This window comes from Asparagus officinalis, chromosome 1 (genome assembly GCF_001876935.1).
Source record: "Asparagus officinalis chromosome 1, Aspof.V1, whole genome shotgun sequence".
Lineage (NCBI taxonomy): Eukaryota > Viridiplantae > Streptophyta > Magnoliopsida > Asparagales > Asparagaceae > Asparagus > Asparagus officinalis.
Window position 1 is genome coordinate 37,127,358 of NC_033794.1, and position 15,869 is coordinate 37,143,226.

The 15,869-nt window shown below is 38.9% G+C and overlaps 1 pseudogene; it reads left to right on the forward strand.

Annotated features, from left to right (window-relative positions):
* Positions 1–15,869, forward strand: part of LOC109822870 — a 33,199-nt pseudogene that overhangs the window by 17,263 nt on the left and 67 nt on the right.

Consider the following 15,869-nt stretch of genomic DNA (forward strand, 5'->3'; position numbering starts at 1 on the left):
GTGGTTTGATGTTTAAGTTCCATCTATCATTAGTTGCATGGATATATAGCATTTCAACTTATCAACAGGTCGTTCTAGCGATAAGAAGAACATGTTTAAAGCTAGAATAACTTAACTAGATGGAAAGCTTTCTTGTACAACTTTTTAATCTCTATTTGATTTTTGCTTTTGGAGTATGCGCGTTAGCATGTGAACGAAACAAGACACACATACTCAATGATGGCCTTGATATATGTGGCACTTGATTCTCAAAGTAAATTAACGAATCAAAAAGTTGGTGGACAAGATCTCTTGTAGGCATTTTTATTCTGAGCTCAGTCAGCGGTTGTTTATACTTTTTTATCTGTAATGTATATTTGATTATGCCACTGGGTTCTATATAGCTATAGAGCCCAACTTTTGCACCTTTAGTGATGACCTAAAGGTGCATGCTGTATGTGCTTCATCAGTACTTGCGTGCTTAACTATCTTGAGGTTCATCATGGTACTACATGCTGCAAGAAAGTCTGCGAATTTGTCTGCAGTTTCACAATACGTTTATTAAAAGATCTTAGAGTACGCAGTACTTGGATTTGTTCAGTCTGGCTAAAGCAGTATGTATACTGTCTTATTGCCAAGTGCCTAGCTTGTGTTTAGCTTTAACCTTTACGGTAACTTGCCTTCGCGCAACGTCTTTCGTTTTGATGTTGCAAGACCCCAGCACTGGACTGGCAGCGTGCTGCGGTTTCTTACATTAAGTTCTGTGTCTGCCGAAGCTTTGAAACAACACTTGTCCAGCCCTGCTCGCAGTTGAGGATATTTTTCCATTGCATTAACCATACGATTCATTTTCGAGAATTATACATTTGCTAATATGTTTTCAGAGGGTGTACATACATGTATTGCACCGTGTTCCATTTATTCCATCGTTGCCTGTTGCTATCCGCTCGCATTTATTGGTAAATTAGTGACTTTTAATATTTAATATCGTTCCTGAGAATGCCATTTATCTCCTGCGTGGATGGGCCAAGGGTGCATTATACGTTTTTAAGCCCGCGCGCAGTGAATTGAAGCCAGTATTGTTCCGCTTCTCATTAGGCTGTTCAAAAAGGTGGCAGACCGCGGACCCAGCCGAGCGGTTCCAACCCAGACTCCAGCCTGGGGCCGGAGCACGAGGGAGAAAAGCCGCGGGAACCCAAGCCTGCGCCGGGCTTCGAGCGGGCGGGTCCGGTGTCCAGGTGGGGTCGGCGAAACTACACCGGCCCGGCCAGATTTCTCGGGCCGGAATGAACTATTCTTTTTGAGAGCCCTACCCGGACAAAGTAGACCCGGGAACCCCCCGCCCAACACAGATTTGGATCCGGGCCGGTGCTGTAGACGCCAGCTCGGCAAGCGCGGAAATTGAATCGGTCGCAACGGGCAATAAAATGCCCTTTTATGGAGACTCAGGCCGGCGCCGGGCGCCGACCCTATTCCGCTTTGTCTAAATGAGCCTAAAATAGCTATTTTGTTATTTTGATGCAAAATACCCGCTAACATGATCCAAGAAACAATTAAAAAATTTGAGCGTATTAGTCATTTTGGCTAGGGGTTTGTCTATAAAATAGGAACGGAGTTTCATTGATTTTTTTATTCCGAAACTGCCATTTTACTTCTCTCTAATTACTCTCTTATGCTTTCTAATACTTTCTTATATTATCTTATTCTCTCTTATATTCTCTAATTACGATGACTTCCTCCTTTCGAGCATGAAATGCAAATTCCGACTCCTAACACCGCAAACTAGTCCGCTTACTGCTACCATCCTGTAACTACTCCTCTTACTATCGATGATTTGATCCTTGAATCGGCGGTGGCATGATCCAACACTTTAGCCAGTCCCTAAAATGTCGAGGATGAAGCATAATGTGGACATTTTTTGCGAGAATATAGGAAGTCATCAGCGGATCAACAACGGTAAACTTCTCACCTAGAAAACAAATGTGCATTGGCTGCAGCCTATGTCTGAAGCTCATCATAAGAGCGGCACACACCTCAAACGCTATTAGGAAAGATATAATAAGCTCAAGCCAAACAACGTCTCAAGATAAATAATCTGCAATCTCTACTCTCTCATCAATTTACATCTGATACATCGGTTCCTGGCAACTACAACGTATTAAAAGCCAAATATTGCGTCATGAGTTTATTGTCTTCTTAAAAACCTTCCTTTTTACCATATTAAAGATTTGTGAATTTTGAATATATGGATTAAGAGATGATTTTGTATCTCATTATTTTTTTAAAAAATCTCGTCAATCTTGTTCAACAATGATATTTTAATATTTATCACGAGAATTAAAGCAAAAATAATTTCTTATTTTCAAATTCTTAAACTAATAAATTTCTCTAACTTCTGCATATTTTTGAGACATCTAGAGCTACATACATAAGTTAATTTAATGTATCACAGCAATTCTTGGATTAATAATACTGGGTAAATATTTAAAAGAGTTATTGTTTAATCAACATTTGAAGATTCACACACTAGTCACTAATGTTGTAAATTTAATATGGACAGAACCTTCAAGAGCTGAAAAATTTCTGCGAAAAAAATATTTTTCTCTATTCACTAGGTAATGCCAAGTAGTAATAATGTTAGCTGTAGATCTATCCAAATCATCTTCGTTGTCATGTTATGCGTAATACTTTCATATTAAGAATGCATGTCCAATATTTTCAAAATTTAATGTTGTTCCAAAATGTCTTTAAATGAAATTTATAAGCCATGATAGAAAATTTTAGGGTTATAGCTATGTTTCATATTACTTCTGAATAAAAGACTTCTAAAGATAAAATAATTGTGCTAGAAGGAAAATAAAATTTAAAAATCCTCAAATTAATTTCAAAATGAATGTTAACCACACAGGTGGAATTCGACCGTACCGTAATGTTAATGTAGCAATAGAGTAAAAAAAAAACCTTATAAATGATTTTATTGCTTTCTATGTCCTTCTAATTCTACTCTGGTGATATATATGGAATAAACTGATGATGAATGGACACTTAACTATGTATTGAAAGAGATGCCTACTATCTTTTTTTTGAAAGCTACTATGTTATTACTTTGGTTGTTCTTTATCCAATTATTACTCAAGTTGGCTTCATAAGTTTTAAGTAATTCAAATTTTTTACTAATTATTGCCTATGGAATAATTATTTTGGAAATTGTTTTTTTTGCAAATGCGAAAGTAAATTTAATTAGTTATTTAGCCCTATCCTATTTAGTTTGTTTTGGGTTCTTATTGATCCATGCTTCAAAGGATATAGCCTTAGAATTTTATTAAAACTTCTTTAAAATATAAGAACATGCATAATGAGGCTCTGATGATGGGTCAGAACTATTATTGCTCTCACGTCATTATAATACTATTAAATATTATTTTAAAGATTATTTGATGAGTATGTATGTAGATATAGTGTAAATACACATCAACGCTAGCAAGCTCTATGAGCTCAAACGAAAGCAAATGTAAGATTTTTGATAGGAAATCATGATAGAGAGGCTAACTGCGTAGCCGTCGGGATCAGATTGGATCACATCATCAAGGGAAGGAATTCTGGAAATTAAATAATATTTAGCTGCACTTTAGTTATTTTGCCAAAATAAATTGTCCGATTTTGATATTATTAGTAATAGGCTGGAAGTACATAGAACGATTTATGTTGTAATGTTTTCGCATTCATGGCCTTCGTGACTTAATAACAGTACACGGTTTCTAACAGTAGCTTTAGATCCACCTTCAGCGCATCCAACGTTTGCGTCGACGATGCACAAAACATCGCTAGATCTCATCTACTATAAATCAGTAATGTAGCCCACCTACAAGGAATTGGTGGAGGGTACGAGAAAAAACTGGCTCAAAGCATCGATCTGATAGTTTGATATTAAAAATAGACTTAATGATGTGATGATAAGAGATAGAGAGTAGAAAGTAATGCTGGCCTACAAAGATTGGTGGATATCGTATTGTCAGAAAGTGACTAGCAGAGTTGCTATCTGATACTTCATCATCCGAGAGAATATCCCTCTAATTCATCATTCATAGTCCCTACGTCTAGTAGTCCCTGTGTGTAGCCCAGTTACATGATAGGCCGATATGAAGGGGCTCTGAACTAGAATGGTCTGGGTCGTTCGACTTTCCTTATCCAACCAATGTTGATCATGCACTGCGGATTGTTTACGGTCACAGCTTCTAGCTGGAGTCGAGCAATTAGTTGGGCTATTTAATTGAATTGACTCTGTCTTCGCCTAGAGAAAGTCGGGGCCTAGAATCACTTTGAAATAATCGACCGCAGAATTTCCCTTAATTGCCATGTTGATATGGTAAGCTTCTGGAGTCAGTTCGTCATCTTCGAACGAGATCCTCTTTTTGTGAAACGCCTTGAATTCGTGGGTTTCGCTGCCTTCAGTGTAGATCGCTTTTTGAATATTGAGAACTCTCTGTGGAGTGTGTCTTAGCGGCCAGCTAACATTCCTGGATGAACATGCTCTGATTACCTCTACAAGAGCAGTGAGAGTCCTTTCTGGAGTATTTCTCCTTTCGAGAACTACCCACTAACCTGATAGCTACAACTCATCAGCGTTGTAGCCGGGGAGCAACTATTGGTTGTTTATCAGGTTATAAACGTTGTCTTTCTGCCGACACATTTTCTTCTAGAATAAGCAATGCCTTGTTGGGCGTTTGCCAGGGTGTCATACGTTCTAGAATGGCACACCTTTGTGAGGTGTGACACCTAACGGGCTCCCGGCCTTCTGTTAACGCACCCCCAAGCCAGGCGGTTATAGGAATAGGTCTCAATTGTTAGGAGGTCGTGTCACGACCCCAGCCTAAGAGTCGCTCGGGGATTGTTCACCGGCGTGCCCGAAGCGTTCTTTGACAGGATTTTGCCTCGACCTTCATGTAGAGGACCGCCAGGAGATCCTTTAATGGAATCTGAATTTTGGGAGAGTCATGGCTAGCCGGTAAAGGCTTCGCTTTGAGGTGCGGCAGGAGGAGCGGATCTGAAGTTTGGACGAAGGCTGAATAGTAACTTTTCTACTTTTTCCTTAGCACTGATTTGACCCTTTGTATCAAGCCATTTATACTTGGGCGATTTATTAACAATGCGCTATTCTTTTCTGTATTTCTTTATGCCTTTTCGCCAGGGATCCGCGACGGTGCGCAAGAAAGCTGTGTGCGCTTCTGAATGTGCTCCTGCAAGTGAAACAGTTCTGTTTGACACGCAATCTATTTCGTTAGTAGCGTGATTTAGAGAGAATCCCGAAGCTTGCTGGGGCGATGGTTTAGCCACTTGGCGCTTCCTAGACTTCAGATCCTCTTAGTAGCAGAGCCCATTTCACATTGCTCCAAAAGCCTTAGCAATTTGGCGATGCGCCAGACGTAACGGCACCCTGTCACCCCCCGCTTCCCAAAATACGGCAAGAATCGGGAGCCGAGGCAAGCCCGCGGCAGTGTATTAAACTGCAGATAGAGATAAGCTGCCTAGACCGCCGGTCTTCTCAATCTAATACGGCTAAGCGTCAAAAATCAAACGAAGGTACATGGTCCCCGATCAGCAGAATGAGAATAAATAAATAAACCAACTCAGAACAAAAGATACATATCACAACTGAAATGATCATCCAGACATAATATTCAGGCGCAAACATGCGGCTTCATACAACTATCTAATGAAATACTCGGCAGAATATAAAATACAATGATCAGCGGAAAAGAAACTGTACGAAAATAAAGCTTGAAAGGAATAACTGAGCTTTTAACTCTTCTTCTGCCTTCGTCTTAACCAAGATACTCCCTGCCTGAAAGAATTACTCAACTCGGACCTCCTATGGCGGCCATCTCCAAGCTGAACCTGGTTCTTCTTCTAAGTCTGGACGTAACACCAAGAGAAAACAGGTGTTAGGTCAGGGTGCAGGGCACCACGCAAAGATCCGCAAAAGGAAAATAGAACGCGTGTGTGACAATGCAAATGATGGTAACAACAATGGAAACATACAAACTGAAATTACTAATAATCTAAATATAATTTACACTAGAATAGAATATAATCATAAGTAAATCCAACGGCCGAATCAAACGCAAGTAACAAATCGTCAGTCCAGGCCCTAGTGAATCAGAATAATCATCCAAGTAACAGAGTTATACACCTAGTATGAAATTTAATACTTAAAAAAATCTACCAACAAGAAGAGTATACGTTCGAAGCGAAATAATCCAAACAAGGGAAACCTCATGTATTATACCAATATATCTTCTCAAATTATAGATAATTAAATATTAATCCGATCGTATGTATGAAAAAACAAGCACAACTGCCGCTACATCTTCACAAGAATCCATAAATCCTAAACCAAAATGGCCGATACGCTCGTCCACATTTGGACTCAAAACAAACCCAACCACCACAGTGGCGACACCCGTGCGGGACCACTGGTAAACAAAGTCATTTCTATAACAGCGTCACAAGTACACAAATTCTTCACACAGATCAAGGTTCATCATTAATCGGATTATCTGGTTAACCAACCGACAGATTACTAGTACTCAGACCCCCGCCCAGTGCTGAAACGATTCACTGGGTGGTGGCCTTAGAAATAACAAATAAATCACCAAATATCACCGTTCCTCAACACCACCCAGTTGCCGAAAATGATTCACTGCGTGCGAGCCTATAAATAATCAACATCACACCATTCACATCCCTCAGACACACCCCAGTGCCGAAACGTTCACTGGTGCGAGCCCTGCGAATAAACAATACATATCCATCACTGCCGCTCCTCAGACCACCCCCAGTGCGAAAACGCATTCCTGGTTGCGTTGCCTGAAAGGATACATCAACAAGTCTCCTAATCGAATTCACATGAACCTCATGACTTTCTCCATCCTCAAGCTCTTTTGTTTATCCAAGGTTATTACATACCCACAGGTTTCTAAGTCTCTTAAATCAGGCACCACACCAAGACCACCTACTATCATGAAATTTCTTAAAACAGCGTTCTCCAATACGTAACAAAGAGGTAATAACTGCAACTAATACATGATTCAACAATTATTCATAGCATATCACTATTAAAATTAAGACATGAAATCATGAATAATTCATGAATAATCGATCCTTTTCTAAAATAAATCCTTTAAAAATTATTTATAAATGTTCTCAACAATAATTCTTTTATAAACCTTTCTTTAAATTTACCGAAGTTATTCTAAATTGCAATAATTATTTTAAAATAAATTCTTTAAATATTATTTACAATTATTCTAAAATAATTCTTTTGTCAAATAAATTCTAGTTTAATTTATTATAATTACTCCTAAAAATGATTTTTCACAACATAATTATATAATATATTTTAAAATGCTTATTTGTCAAAATAAATCCTTTAAAATCATAATAACTAATTCTAAAATAATTTTTATCTTATTTTATCTTTACAGTATCTATTATAACAAAATTATTTTTTAATATCATATGTTAAATAAATCGCGGTAGCAAGTCATCACAATTTTATGTATTAACAACGCTGACATGGTCATTACGTTATATTGTCACAGTCCGTTTCGTTTATGACAGTTTCTATACGTTATGTTCTCAGTCCTATATGTTCACGACAGTCCGCGTATTGTAACGACAATAATTATTCGAGTAAGCGAAGTTCGTATGCGAATAAATCTGTAATCATCTAAATTATACTGAGCAAGAATAGGGAACTTGCAAGAAACCGATTAATTCAGAGCGGATCTAAGAATTGAATGAACAAGAACTCAAAAGAGTATCAGGTCTTGGCCTGGCTGGTTTGTCGATAGCTGAGTTCGACTGTCAACGGTCGAGTCCGCCGGCTGATCTGACGCGCTGTGAAGGAAACGCACGGAGTCTGCCTGACTTGGCGTAGGCGACAACGCGGGGTGGAGCTGGCGGTGCTCGGCACGGCTTGGCGAAACAGCTTGCCAGTGTGTCGAGCGCACGCGCGGTGGTGTAGGCGGGTGCGTTCGCGAGTTGGCACTGCGAGGGGAGGCGGCAAGCGCGCAGAGATGGGCAGTGAGTGCGGGCTCAGGTGGCTGTCCGTCCGGGGAGCGAACACAGGGGCTGGACGGCGGCCAGAGGCGGCTGGAGGTCGAGACGGCGAGTGCTAGGTGGTGGCAGCACGCCCGCAGGAGGAGATAAGGGGTGCTGTTGGGGGGTGTTTGCCTGTGGTCGGGCAGGGCGGAGGGAGCAGTGAGGGTCGGGGTCGGGGCAGCTTTGGCTGCGTGGATCCACGGGCGGCCGAGGTGGAGGGCGAGGTCGTACGCGCAGCGGCGGCAGCGGTCGGGCTGGCGGCTCAGGCGTGGGCGGTGGCTGCTGGGCAGAGCGCGTCTGGGCTGGGGTTCAGGCGGAGAGGCCGTGCAGCGGCGCGGCGAGGGTTGCGACGCAGGACAGGGCAGACGGGCTGGCTGAGCGAGGGGCGGAGCTCGCGTGCGGCTGGTGAGCGGCGGCCGGTGTCGGACGGCTGGCTGGCGGCGCGTATAGTCGGGGATGCGGAGGCTCGTTCGAGAGTAAGAGAGAGAGACGAGAGAGAGCATCCGATCCACTAGAGAAGAGAAGAAAGAAGAGAGCAGAGAGAAGGAGTTACGAAGGGAAAGAGAGAGGGTGCTGCGCTTAAAATAAGAAAAAAAAAAGAATAAAAACATTGAAAAAAAAACAAAAATAAGATTAATTGAATGGCGGTGCGCGCGTTGCAGCCGAAATTTTTGAAAAGAAGAAGAGGAGAGAGGACGGGTTGTGGGTAGCTGATAGGGTTTAAAGCGCGGGAAGAAAAAAGCCTGGGGTTGGAGTTATTTTCAAATAGTTTCAGGTATTTAACAAAAATAATTAAAAATAAATAATTTCGGTTACTTAAAAATTAAACTAATTACATAATAATTATCTACAAATAAAAACGTACATTTTGAGCTAATACAACAGTTGATATGAAACTGTCGAAAATATACTCGTATTGTACAATTAAACGGAAATAATTAATAATAAAAATATATTTACTTATATTTAAAATCAAATAATTATGTGACAATTATCTACACGATAAAACGTACCAGTTGTATTAATACGACCAATAATACGCAATAGTACAAGAAATTATACAATTAATACGTAGTTAATAATACAGCGTATTATACAAAAATATACGTAATAATAATAATAATACCACATAATATTCAAAATGATACGTAATAGTATCAGTAACACAACGGATAAATCCCAGAAATTTTCATTGCACTAAATTAATTTATAAATATAAAAACTATTTAAATAAATATAAAACTTAGACTTTAAATCATAGAAAATTCTAGAAAATTAAGAAAAATACAAATACTCTGTTAAAAATCATAATTAAATATTTTAAAATACTAAAAATTTATTTTAACTAGTATCAAAATTTTACGGTCATTACAGCACCTCTAACGAGCTCTCTTTGACAAAGTTAGCGCGCCTTCAGCAGTTAACTCCTTTATGGAGGTGGAGTTTCGATCTGGGCTTTGGCTTCATCGGACACCGACGGGTCATTGCGAGGTGCTACTGTAGCAGCGATAGCGGGGAGATTGCCTTCTTAGGTCTTCAAATATGAAGACCAACGGATCTTCCGGGAGGAGGAGACCTTCTTGTATTTGCGAGGAGAGGCGGATCTGGAGGAGGAGGAGGAGACGTAATCCTCGAACTTCTGTTGGTCGAACTCGTATTCGACCTTTTCAGCCACGGGGATCTTGATCATCAGTTGCGGCACAACAGTCTTGATAGTAAGGTTGTTGGCTCCTACTGTGGTTGCCAGCTTGTTTAGGTGGAAAGTTAATATTTTCATTGTGCAACTTATTACAGCTTTAGTCGTTATAATAAGTTTAAAAGTCTGATCTTTTTATAAGACCTCCCTACACAATAAAATAAATAAAATTACAAATCTTCTCAAACAAACGTAACGAACATTTATCTACCACTGCTTGCGTGGGATCTTTGCTTGTGCCGGGGACGTTAATATCCATGGACTACCAAGTGATCAGATCAATCCGGAGTTTTGTTGATTCGTGAAGGAATCAAGAAACCAAAGCAATTATCTCGGTAACAGCGAGATAACCACTCTTCTCGAGATCGCAGCTAGGTACGATCTCAAGGGAAGGAACCGGGCTATGGATCTGACAAACTCATCTTCCTTATGTCGAAGAACTCGATTTGTTCTCCTCCTCCTCTCTAAAATTCGTGCTCCTCAGTCTCTGATTCAGCAGGGCTTCGCCAAGGCTCGAGAATTCCAGATCCCTCTAAATGAAGGCCCTAGGGCTGTATTTATAGGCTTCGGGACCTCTATTTATAGATAAGGACGACCAATTTGATCTTATCCTCAATTATAACTACTTTATCACGTTCTTGGATAATATTAGATCAATTGAAACAAATCTAGATAGTTAACGGTTGGAAATGGCTCAAAACGGCCTTTCTGGGCCTGTAGACACCCTCAGTGTCTCGGCCATAGCAGAGACACCTAGGGTGTCTCCGCTAAGGCCGGGGGTATTGTTTTGTGTGTCCCGTCCGTTTTTATCGTATCTTTGTCGTTCGAACTCAGAATTGTGCGATTCAAAGTGCGAAAGAAAGCCAGCAAGGAGATCTACAAACTCCCATGGTTGAATCACATGTGAAGTAGATAGGACACTAGGGACACTTCGTCTTTCATAAGCGAAGCATAGCTCCCGATCAGTTCATATCTTTGTTATTCTACAGTTTTGTTGCTTCACACGGTCCGTCGACTTACTTCATGCACTAATCAATGTTAATTAAGTTTTTGTGACTCGGATATTGATGTTTATCGTCTTCTCTCTGCTTCGAGCTACGTGTGAGAGTCCATAGGCAATTTTTTATGCCTACAATTATGAGTTGTGAAGGTTATGAGTTGATTTTAATAACAAACTCATTACTAAGGTTCACAACCAACTCATGACCTTCACAACCAATTCATAACATTCACAACCAACTTATAAGTTTAACAGCCAACTCATAATCTTCATAACCAACTGATAACCTTCCTTCTTAACTAACTCATAACCTTAATAACAAACTCATTACAGTAAAATAATAACAATATGTAAATTTACAAACTCTGTTATAATTTCAAGTCATTGATTTCATAACTCTCTATTGTTTATTTACATATTGTTGTAATTTTTTTAAAATCGATGACTTGAGATTAAAGTAGAGTCTATAAATTTACATATTGTTGTATTTTACTATAATGAGTTTGTTGTTAAGATTATGAGTTGGTTGTGAATGTTATGAGTTGATTGTTAATGTTATAAGTTGGTTGTGAAGGTTATGAGTTGGTTGTGAACTTCGGTAATGAGTTTGTTATTAAAATTAACTCATAACCTTTACAACTAACTCATAACCTTCAAAACCAACTCATAATCTTAACAACCAACTCATAACCTTCACAACCGACCCATAACATTCACAACCAACTCATAACATTCACAACCAACTTATAACACTTCATAACCTTAATAACAAACTCATTACAGTGTAATATTTACATTTACGGACTCTGCTTTAATCTCAAGTCATCGATTTTTAAAAAACTATAGCAATATGTAAAATAACAAAAAAATATAGCGCTCAGATTCAACCATTGCTAGATCTTGATTCTTAGCTTCTCTTTGCAGCTCACATTGGGAGTCGCCAAAGTTCCCACCTTTTTCTTGGGAACAACGACGTTGAATCCATCGTAACTCACCTCAGATCTACCAACGTCATCGAATTGACGCTTTGTCATTTGCTTGTCACTAACATCTTCAAGATTACAGTATTCTTCGTCTTATGAACGAACGTCAAGGAAGCTCCATCATCGATGTGTACGCCATTGGAAGAATTTGGAGGGACCTAGAATTCCACTCCCCCCCCCCCAAAAAAAACCCTTTCCTAATCAATGCCTACAGTGACATCATGAAAAAAAAAGGAGGGGGGGGGGGGGGGGTATTATGGTCTTCAAATGTTTGAAAGTGTTGAGTATTGTGTTTTGGGGGCTAAAAGAATTATGTGTTTGACTTTAGGGGTTTTGAGAGCTTTGAAAAAGTCTTGGGTGAGGGGATACTTGGAGTTATTTTGAGGGCTAGAAGCAATTTTCCCTTGACTTTAATGGCAAAGTTTCTGATGCTGTTGCTGTTAAATTAAATTCTAGAATTAACTACAGTGTGGGGTTGTTAATCTAAGATTATTCTCACGTGTAAGGACCATGAATTTTGATACTAGTTAAAATAATTTTTTAGTATTTTAAAATATTTAATTATGATTTTTAAAAGAGTATTTATATTTTCTCGAATTTCTACAATTTTTTATGATTTAAAGTCTAAGTTTTATATTTATTTAAATAATTTAAATATTTATAAATTTATTTAGTGTAGTAAAAATTTCTAGAATTTATTCGTTGTGTTATCGATACTATATGTATCATTTTAAATTATACGTTGTATTATTGTTACTATTACGTATTATTTCATGTATAATATTGTATTATTAATTTCATATTATTTGTATAATTTGTTGTATTACTTATACTATTTAGTATCAACTGTTGTATTAGCACAATAGGTACATTTTTATTTGTAGAAAATTATTTTGTAATTAGCTTAATTTTTAAAATACCATAATTAATTATTTTAATTATTTTATTGATTTAAATCTAAACCCTATCCTATATAAATACCTAGTATACATTCCTCCATCCTCCACATCACCCCACACTGCGTACACACACCTCCCACTTCCTAAAGCAACTATCCCCACGTACACCCAAGTCATCTGTCCCCCAACTCCTTCATTAAATAATTCCACAGCCATTCTCTCTCTCCCGACAGCCTCGAGCTCCATCCCCTACATCAGCCACCCCGAGCCCTTCAACAACCAAGCAGCACCGCCTCCGACGTCTCCTCCATCGCACGCCACCTGTTCGACGATATGTCAATGCACATCCAGTTGCAGAACCACCCCCTTCTAGCCGCCAGCGAGCCGTCGGAGCCCGAGACATCCCAACAACACTTGTAGGCAAGATCTCTATTCCCCGATCGTATTTTATTATAATTTTAGATCTATCGTAAATTATTTATATGCAAGATCCCGACATTCTTTGACCTATCTTTTCTATATTTATATCTGATATTTATTCATTGTAATGTGAATATTATGATATCATGCGTGGATTTATCGTTGAATGATACTAAAGAATTCTAAAGGAAATTGATTTGTAAAAAGATTATTTAAATTATTAAGAAAATAATTTTAAAATAAATTATTTGGTAATGAAATTATTTCAGATGATTATAATAAATTAAAAGAATTTATTTTGGAAATAGAATAATTTTAGAATAATTATAAATAATTTAAAAGGAATTTATTGTGCACAACAAATTATTTTTGAGTAAATATCTTAAAAGGATTTATTTCGAAAAAAGCGAATATTTGATTATGATGAGAAATCAAGTAATGGAATTTATTTTAAAAAAGGATTATGTTAAGTAAATAAATTTATTTATTTTTTGAAGATTAATTTAGAACAATTTCATGAGTTATGATTCTTAGATTTATTTATGTGATAGGCCATGATATTTGCTCATGATCAGTTACATTTACTATTTTCCTTGTTGTGAATGAGAACCAATAGTTCATGACTTAGTGGCTTCGTGCGTCATGAACAGACTTTGATACTAGTTGCCGTGCGAGCACCTTTGATCACGGAATTATCAAAGGTGGGTTGAGAAGAGAATGATAGAAACACAAGCACAATTCAGTATATGGCGAAAGAAAATACCTTCTCTAGATTATGAGTATGAAAAAATTACAATCTCTCTCTCACAATCTCACTAGAATCGAGAACAAACTCTCAATTCTTACTAAACCCTAATACAATGATTAGAATCTCTCTTAATTCGCTCTTTTCCCTAGAAAAGTCGTGTTTCTATTTATACAAAATAAAAATCCTAAACAGTGCAGGAAAACCAGCCCAGGCCTAAAACCCGACTCGCGGTCGACCGTAGAGCCAGACGCGGTCAACCGCGGCCAACACCCGAGACTTAAATAAGTTACAGGGTTTTGGCGGTCGACCGTCGAACCCATCGCGGTCGACCGTAACCAACGACAGAGAGCATTCTGGGTTACAGGGTTTTGGCCGTCGACCGTCGCACCCATCGCGGTCAACCGTGACTCAGTTCAACCGAATCCTCAGAGTTGTGCACGTTCGCGGTCGACCGCGGTGACACTCGCGGTCGATCGTGAAACAGTAAAACTATTTTTCTCGTGTTCCGACGAATCCTTCGACTTTGCTGCTTCCAACAACTCTGTCCACGACTCATCTATACTATTCTCAAGATACCATGAGAATCACCTATCCTCAAGCTTCCATGAGGATCGCTAAGCTCCCGAAGAGAAGATACACCTGTATCAGACTTAGTGACATGTGTGAGTGTGTTGACTGAGTTTAGGTGGTGAAACTGAGTTTCAATGAGGATTATGGTTGACTTAGAAAACGAGAAGAGTTAGGATGGGAAAGTTAATGTTCATGTGCTTGGATGTGACTGTTAATGTATCTTCCAGCCCACGTCGGTGAATTCGTGTAGTCACTGGGGTTGGTTTGTTGGGTTAAAGTGAATTCGTGTAGTCACTTTAGTCCGTGACCTGTTTCGTCACTTGAGCTTTGCCTGAGTTCGAACCAGGCCGAGATCGGATTACGTATAGTCCTCTGACCGATTCGTGTAGCGGTATTGGATGCGCGTAGAGGATTTATGAACAGTCAGTTATCCGGTGATATGAATGTTGACTTTATGTGAGATGTGGACCAGTGAGTTTTAGGATGGCTAGTTACATGACCTTGTTGCTTGGCTAGGTGTGGATTATTGTGAGATGTAGGACAATTGTGTTTCTTTTCATATATAGTTCATGGTTAATATTTAATTATCTACAATTTGACACATTTGGTATATACATGAGGGTTTTCTTATTTGGATTATTTCGCTCGACGTACTACGTCTCTTGTTGTAGATTTTTAGGTATTAATTTCATCTATTGTATGCCCGTGTTACTTGGATGATTAGACTGATCACTAGCTACATGATCTCGTTACCTGATCGATTTTGGATGCTTTATGTTATTATGATTTAGTAGTGTTTTCATGTTGATTTGTGGATTTCAGCTGTACGTTCTTTTGTTGTTTCTGTTATTATATCGTTTTCCGCTTGGGTTTTCGTTCGTTCTATTTTCTTTTGTGGGGTCTTACCATGCGCCATGCACGCTGACGTACACCTGTTTTCGCTAGTGTACGTCAGACTTAGAGGAAGAACAGGTTCAGTTGGGAGATCGCCGGGAGCCGGAGGATTCTTAGCAGGAGTGCCTTGTAGATGGAGCAGAAGAACAAGTTGAAGCTTAGTTATTCCTTTCAGTTTATTTTCGTAGCATTTCCTTTTCGCCTGATCATTGTATTTTATATTCTCCAGTATTCTTTTGTTCAGCTTTGTATAAGGGCATGTTTGACCCATATTTATGTCTGGGATGATCTGTTGATGATATGTTTATTTCTTATTCTGGGTTGTCTTTATATTCTTACTATTGTGATCGGGGACCTGTGACTGAGATTTATATATTTGACGCTTAGCGTATTGGATTGAGAAGAAAAGAAAAAAAATGATAGTATATATTACTTCTTAATCTAATACGTCGCGGGCTTGTTCACGTTCCGATTCCCTGGTATTTTGAAAAACGGAACGTGACATCACATGTTGTGATATCCCTCCTCACGTTTTCATGCTGACATGTGCTCTTGTCACTACACTAAAACATGCAGC